Raw genomic sequence first — 8090 nt, forward strand, 5'->3', positions numbered from 1 at the left:
GGGGGGCGAAACGGGTGCACGGGCCTCGGCCCAAGTCACGCACACAAGCAGTGGCCGGATGATCCGGGAGTTGGTCCGGATGATCCAGGCTTCGGGGGTCCGGATGATCCGGGTCGGCGTCTGGATGATCCGGCTGTGTTGGAGCAGCCGCGGGAGGGCCGGATGTCCGGGACCTGGTCCGGACGTCCGGGCGTGTCCGGATGATCCGGGCCTCGGTCCGGATGACCCATCTCCAAGATGACGTCTCGGGTGTCGCTGGGCACATTATCCGGATCGTCCGGGCCGGGGTCCGGATCATCCGGGCTGAGGCCGGATCGTCCGGACGGCGGTCCGGATCGTCCGGGCTTCTGCTGACTTAGCCCTTTTTCTTCTCCGCCTTCACGTCCATCTTCCTCTTCGGATTCTCCTCGCTCCTTGGCGTCTCCATGGCTAACTCCTTGATACCTGAGTATGCACAATGTCTCCGTTTGAGGTAGTAGCCATGTCTCATGGTCATCGAAGTGGAATTGTGAGAGGAGAGATGTCACCTTGGTCTCGAGAGCTCTTGCACGTGATCGAGTCATGGGTCTACTAGGCACTTGATGAGACGATGGTAGGTCCATGGGGATGACCTTGGGATGCCCCGTATCAGAAGTTTTGCTGTTGTGTAGGAGTGAAGTAAAGAAAATTATGGTTGTGGCATTTAGGCTATTCTGTGGGGTGCGTGGAAGCTTGCTATCCATGTGCCAGAGCCATGAGTTGATCGCGAGATCTTATGGGTTTCACCTCTAGCCTACCCCAACTTGTTTGGGACTAAAGGTGTTGTTGTTGTTGTTGTTGTTGTAGAACTGTAATTGGTTTCATGAATGGCCATCAGATATTCGCTGGGCCCTTAAGACATGTGATGACCGAACCGACCGTGAACCTCAAAAGTTCATGCATTGAATTCAACTCACGAGTGGATTGCAGTCAGTCGATGGCTACTTGCTAAAATTAATGCTCATCACCACCTCTATTAGCTTAGAGATCTCACCGTGCAAAGAGAGCAACGAGTCTTGTTGATCCTTTTGCCCATGGAGGCACACCATCTCGTGGGGCCAATGATCACGCACTGCTTCCTCAACGCATGCGTCTCTTTCCTGCTTCTAGCCACCGCCAGAGTAGTCGCTTCCTCTTCCATCACCTCGAAGAGCTCCTTTCGTCACTGTCGTCGTAACTCTGTCGTCGTAACTCACTTTGAATCGTGGGATTTTGCATTGTTCCACCAACCCTTCTTCGTTGCTTTGCTGAATCGTCCTCGGTCTGTCAAATCCGCGGCGGTAGGGTTCTAGCAGGTTATTGTGAGCGGTGTTCATACCTTGCTCGCGAATTTGAGCCAATAATGGGTGAGAGGCTCTGATACCCTTGTCAAGATCGAAAGAAGAGATGGAAATCGATCGGGATAGATAGCTACGCTAGGGTTCTAGTTGTGAAAATGTAAAGGCAAGTAATTTAGTTTTTTTTGCTTATCCCTCTCATAGCCATTATATACTACTTGTGTGGTGAATCACTGGTAGCCATGTAGAAACAAGGTTTGTTCGTTAGGATGCCTCAGCTGAATGCATCACTGCACTTCCACTTGACACCTATTTAAACGACTCGTCTCGCCGCTACCTTATCCTATTTCCATACTGCTGTCGCTCCATCCCGTATGGGTAGAGAACCCGTCGCTGTCTCGGCTGTGATACCGGAGGCTCTAGGGAAGTCAGAGGAGAGAGCACTCATCTTTGGGTGGGTTTACTACTTACTAGTAATCGTGTACGTGCAAATGCACGTATCTAAGTAAAATTGATCATTATTCAATTTGCATGCAGGTACAAATCTGAACAAATAATTTTAAGAACATAACTAACATATATATCTTTTATTTGAAATTGCTGCTTCACCCCAGAAATAAAAAGCGAACAAAATTCCAATTATCATCTACATGCAAGCCACATATTGACCAACGCAAATACTGCAAAAACATACTCCGTTCCAAAATATTTGTCTTTTTAGTGATTTCAAATGGCTACCACATACGGATGTATATATACATATTTTAGAGTGTAGATTCACTCATTTTGCTCCGTATGTAGTCACTTGTTAAAATCTCTAGAAAGACAAATATTTAGGAACGGAGGGAGTATTTCAAATGCAAGAAACTTATAATCTTTGTACACAATTTTATCTGAGCTAAGCGAAATCACAGAAGTACTCTCTTGCACATCAATTTTATAATTTATACAGCTAATTGTACAATTTCCAGATTTTAGGAAAATAAGAACTTCTGCTACTATAGACTTATAGAGATCTTATTCGAAGATGACACCATTCAAATATATTAAAACAGATTTTTCTTTACGGGAATACATTCACAAAACAACAAACATCAATAAGAAACTCTTTATATTAATATTTCAAAATGACTTACATAATTTTCAATATATATCGAAAAACTTGAAACAGGTCTATGCCTATATGATTGGCTTGCAATTCCATGCGTGACTCTATTCCATTGTTTGATGCTCTAACTCTTCACATCTTCTATATAACAAGACATACTTTGTACTACTCTTCACATCTTCTCATTAACGACAAATACATGATTATCATCGCAACTACCAGTCAAGAGAAATGAATGGAAAATGGAAAGTACCTGTCAGCATCTCCCTTACTCCCAATATTATGCTTCCTCTCTCTGTTTCCTTCCCTTCTCTGGATTCTTTTCATCAAACTAACAGCATGAAGGAGAAAATCAATAAAGCATACCAGTCAAGAGAAACAAAATATAAAAACATGAATAAACCTTATCTCACTTCAATGCAAATCTGGGATACTTGTGGGCACCGAGCCGCTGATTATCCTGCTACTCGTTGGACTGCTCAATGCAAATTACCCAGAAGGTTCAGCTTTGGTGGTCCTGCAAGCAAATATCTTGTCTGGATATAATAATAGTAGGGACAAACTTAAAAACTTTATTAGATGCCCCTGATGCACCGTAAGGCCTTCCAGTGGTAGGTTGAACAGCCCAACAGTATAGACCTGTAAATCAGGTACCAACATGAAAATATAGAGGAAGATTCCATACATTCTTGTAGGTGAAGAAAAAACCCTAGTTAGTAGTTGCTGCAAGCCTGCAAGTACATATGTATTGTAAGATTCTACATACAATATGATATATCAGTCCAGTAAAAGTGGTGACAAGTCTATACATATTGCAGCATTGTATACATAGTAAGATATGGGGTGAAGATAACATATCATTACAAAACTCAGTCCCCAAAAGTGAGGTCAACCTTCTGCATATTTGCACGGGAAACACAATATAGTCAGACATATGGAAAATGTATTTACATGCCAAAATCATACAATTAGATGGCATATATTTAGACATTTGTTCAGACTGTCTTATTTTTTATAAAAAGTAGTACAGATATGCTAATGCTGCTATCGTTCTTCTTATGTAAGCAAACGCCTTCTAATGGATGGCATGGAAACTTGTTTTCTAAAATGCATTCAGAAGGATAAAAGTTTCCTCTTCTTATGTAAGCAAACGCCTTCTAATGGATGGCATGGGAACTTGTTTTCTAAAATGCCCTCAGAAGGATAAAAGTTTCGCATGGAAACTTATTTTATAAAATGCCTCTAGAAGAATACATGAACTATACAGATGAGAAAATCCCTGTTGTTTAAATTGAAATTTTATTAATGACGTTGAAGTTGGGATAGAAAATATTTATGTTACCCATTCGTCTAGCAAATAACAAAAAAAATGACCATATATATACTTGCATCAAAATCAATTTTAGTGTCTTGCACAATTACTTCTCGAACACAGTGCTGGTACGGATGCTTGGCTAGGAGGTATGTAAAAGTCCTAAATGAAAATAAATATACACTCCTACTTGTTTTATCTAATTCAATCATGCATATCGGTGAATAGTAAAAAAACATATTGGTTCAGGAATAGGAGTTAATCTGAAGCATGTGTGTTGTTCTGAACTTATCTCTGGCTGCTCTCTCCTCCTCCTCCCGGTTGCTCTGTTGATATCCTCTTTCAGAAGCACATTCAGTAGAAGGAACAAAATTGAGTTTGAAGGAGAACCGTATTTTTAGAAGAAAAAAACAGTGGAAATTTAGTACAGGTCAAATTCAGTAGCTTCAGAAAAATATGCAATTGATACACATCATTTTGGGCCATGCTTAAGAACAATACCAATACCAATTTAAGATTGCTTATTCTGCCACCGAATTTACGTAAGCCAAATTGGCAATGGATGTCAGATTGCACGTACATTAGGGAATAGGTGAAAGCATCTTACAAGGAATACCTGTACCTGTAGTGCGTTACGGAGTTGTACACGTCAACTGGAGATTAATTTGCGAAGGGCCATACAGAGAACGAATGCCCAAGAAACAAGCACAAAGGCAGATTTTCTCAGAGATGAGTGCAACCTCCGATGCACAAGGATCGACCAAAGGACGTGAATCAACGGCCGCTCCTGCATGGGTCCACGTCCCTAGCGACGGCACCTCCTGACCTACGTGGGCATTCGTTTCCGGCGGCACATGCCCGACAGTAGCACCCTTGGCAGCTGAGGCTTCGCGTCGAGAGTTGGGTTGGGGCAGGTGCCGTGCGTAGGGCAGCGGAGGCGCGTGGTAGTGCAGTGCCGGCGGCTTGCGCGTTGAGGGCCACCAGCGGCGGCGGTGGCGGCAGGTCCCGCGCGCCTTGCCGCGTCGCCGGCCGAAGAGCGCCCTCGCCTAGGGTCAGGCCGGCGGTGGAGCGGTCGGCGGCCCTAGCGAGATGAGGCAGTGAGTGCGGCGGCGGCGGCGGCGATGCATACTGCAGCGATCTTGGGGAGTACAGACGGCGTGGCAGTTGGGGCGAATTGTGGACGCAGAGGTGATGCGGAGAAGAGGTAGTGCGGGCGATCGTGTTGTATGAGGATGTGGGGGTGCGGGAATTAGTTGTCGATGGGTTGATTAGTGGCTTGTTGCGTTAAACATCTGGACATTTTAGTCCCTTGGATCTGACAGATAGACGGTCGTCCTTATTTGGATCTGCCCCTCTCTTCCTTTTATAGTGGTATAGTAGATATGCTTTTAGCAGTTATCCTCTCCGCACTCGGCTACCCGACTTAACTGGAGCGTAGTTTTTACAAAATGTGAGATTAGTTAAGAGTTATACTATGTTGCATGTATAGCTTGGGTATTTTTCCCATTGTATGAGGGGTTTCCTGCATATATATACTTGCCCTCCCAAGGAAATACAAGTTGCATATTTCCTGACATGGTATTAAAGCCCTAGGTTATTTTTTCTTCCACGCGCAACTCGTGCTCCAGTCCAATCTCACACTTGCACTGCCGCCCCCCTCTTGGTTGGCAGTCACTGCCTCCTCTTGGGCTGTTGTCATCCTCTCGGCTGGCCGTCGCTGCCTCCTCTCCCTTTATCCCAATTTCTCTCCCTCTATCGTGCTCGCTTCTGCATTGCAGGTCTCCAGATCACCACACACCACCTCTTGTCTCAGGTCAGGCCATGGCGCTGCTCTCCAGGCTCTCCCTCGTTGCAGCCCACTGCCTCTGTTGATGGGCTCCCCTGTCATCGTGCTCCCCATCCGACTGCTAGCTTCGTCTGGGGCCCTCCTCTAGGACCGGCCGCCGTTGCTCCCAAATCGGCCGCCGTCGCGCTCCCTGGCCACTGCCTTTCAGACCGCCCGCCGTCCATCTACTGCCGACTCTGCTACCCCATTTGGTGCCTCTCTCTTGTTGTCTCGTCTCTGCTCAGCCTTCCGCAGCCTGCTGTTGCAACGTTGTTCTTTCTCTTGGGCTTGTGTGCTCGGGAGCGTGGCCTCCAGGTTGGCTGGCTGCGTGCACTTGGGCTGACCTGTGCGATCGGGCTGGAGTGCTTTTCTTGAAGCCATCTACGAGCTGATTAGTTTGTAAAAAAAGAAGTAAGAAAAGTAAAGAGGGGAAAACAATATCATCAGACATGGTGTCTCTCGCTCGCCCTCTAGTGATTTCCAATGGTGTTTCTGGTGTTCCCAACACTTAGTCCATCTCGCAATGTGCCTTTCCTCGGTCTTTGGTGCTCGTTTGTTTGTGACGTCATCCCTTTTGGCGCCTTACGCAGACTGTGGTGGCTGCTCTACAACGAGTCCTCTCGCAACCTCCGTGGATGCTGATTGTCGCTCTACACTAATTCCCCCCGCGACTTTCATCGGCAGTATTGGTGCACATTGCTACACCGACTCCGTCTCGCACGCACGTCCTCCCTTGGTGCTTGCGTGCCTGCGACCTTGTCTCCTCTACTGGCTTCTGCGGATCGACGTTGGGTGTGCTACACCGCCTCCTCTAGCGACTAGCGACTTCCACGGGTGGCAGTGCCTGCTCCTCTCCTGGTGCTGCTACATCGACTACTTTAGCTGCGTCCTTCACTGAGCAGGAGACTGCGCGCCTTCGCAAACTGCTTATTGCCTCCGGTTCAACATTTCCCGGTGCATCTACGTTGACCTCTTCAGTTGAGCCCCTGACTGAGCAGGGGATTACATGACTTTGGTGCTTGCTAGCTGCGTGATGAAACACAAACAAGTGAGACGCAAATTTGCGCACGTAAAGGTCTCAATCTTTCACGGTACTTGACGAAACGAAGACGCAGCAAAGTAGATGAAGATGTAGCCGAACAAATACTATGGATCGAGCGAGATGCAAGAAACCAAAGTAACAAAATCAGCACAAGATAGATCAAAAATCAATCTCGTAACGACTCTTGCTGTGCTCTTGCGACGCATCATCAAAAGATTAACATTGTAGCTTTCCTGTACTTTCCTAACTCTCAAAAAAAGACCTCCCCCAGCATTACTAACCTGACAGGAATTTCACCATTCAAATTTGTGTTAGCAGATTTAGCATACGGTGCAATTCCCAGGATTCCTTTGCCATCTTTCTTCTCTTGAGCAAACAACACTATGTCATGGAGACATTCTTGAGTCCGTGTCGTGGCTGAAGAAGCTCTAGTTGCCACATCATCGCCTCCCTCTTTAAACAAAGCTGTCCTTGGTTTCTTGGTTGCTCTGGGGACATTCTTTGGAACTGAAATAATAGCATCCACCTTGATATCATTGGCAAACATCAGTTATAGCACATGTCGTTTCCCGTTAAATGAGCAAGTGTTGGACCTCCCATGATGTGTGGCACCACGATCATGTTGCCACGTCCTTGCCAACAGTAAGTGGCATGCATCCAATTGGCAAAACATCACATATCACCCTATCAATATAGTTGCCAACCAAAAATTTGATGCACACCTTGTGAGCAACATTTAACTTTTCAGTATTATACAGCCACTCGACTAAGTGGGGTTGTGGGTGTTTCCACACACGTAATCCTAAATAACCCACCAACCCCTTGCTGACCTCATTGGTGTAGCTTCCACCATCGATGATCAACTTACAATTGGTGTCGCTGATTTTGCACTCAGACTGAAAAATATTCCAGCGTTGCCCCTTGTCCTCGATACGGTCTTCTTGCACTCGCTGCACCATCAGGGACGTATATGATTCAGCAGCTTCAAAACTCATGCCCTCTTTTTCAAGATCTTCAGACTTCTCACTAGATCTGTCATCAACTTTCTCTTCATCACTAGCTGATATATCCATCTTTTGTGAGTAATACTCTCTTCTCATTAGGACATTCACGCTTTATATGTCCCCGGCCTACACACTTGAAGCACTCTACATCACTAGTGCGTACGGTGGACTATGCACTCGAATCAGCTCTCAATGCTCCTATTTTTGGAACACCCTTACAAAGAGGCCGAGTCCCGAGCTATGACCTTTTTGACGGCAAAGGTTACTGTGTTTACTTCAAGAGTTTGGTGTGTACATGTGCGTGCTATCAGTATTGCGCGTGACCCTGTGAAGCATGAGCTTACCAAGCATATTGGTGTTGATGCTTCTTTTGTGCGCGCTGGTGTGGAGGACTAAGTATTTGCTCTCATTATGTGCCTTCCGAGTTACAATTGGTGGATTTCTTTACGAAGGCCCATACTAGAGCGCAACATGGATTTTATCTTTCCAAACTCATTGTCATGG

At 45.9% G+C, this 8090-nt stretch overlaps 1 protein-coding gene across 4 annotated transcripts in view; it reads left to right on the forward strand.

The window, feature by feature from the left end:
• Window positions 1–8090, forward strand: part of LOC119267553 (maspardin-like) — a 41512-nt gene that overhangs the window by 12837 nt on the left and 20585 nt on the right. The window lies entirely within an intron of this gene.

The sequence above is a fragment of the Triticum dicoccoides genome, chromosome 1A, assembly GCF_002162155.2.
Source record: "Triticum dicoccoides isolate Atlit2015 ecotype Zavitan chromosome 1A, WEW_v2.0, whole genome shotgun sequence".
Taxonomy (NCBI): domain Eukaryota; kingdom Viridiplantae; phylum Streptophyta; class Magnoliopsida; order Poales; family Poaceae; genus Triticum; species Triticum dicoccoides.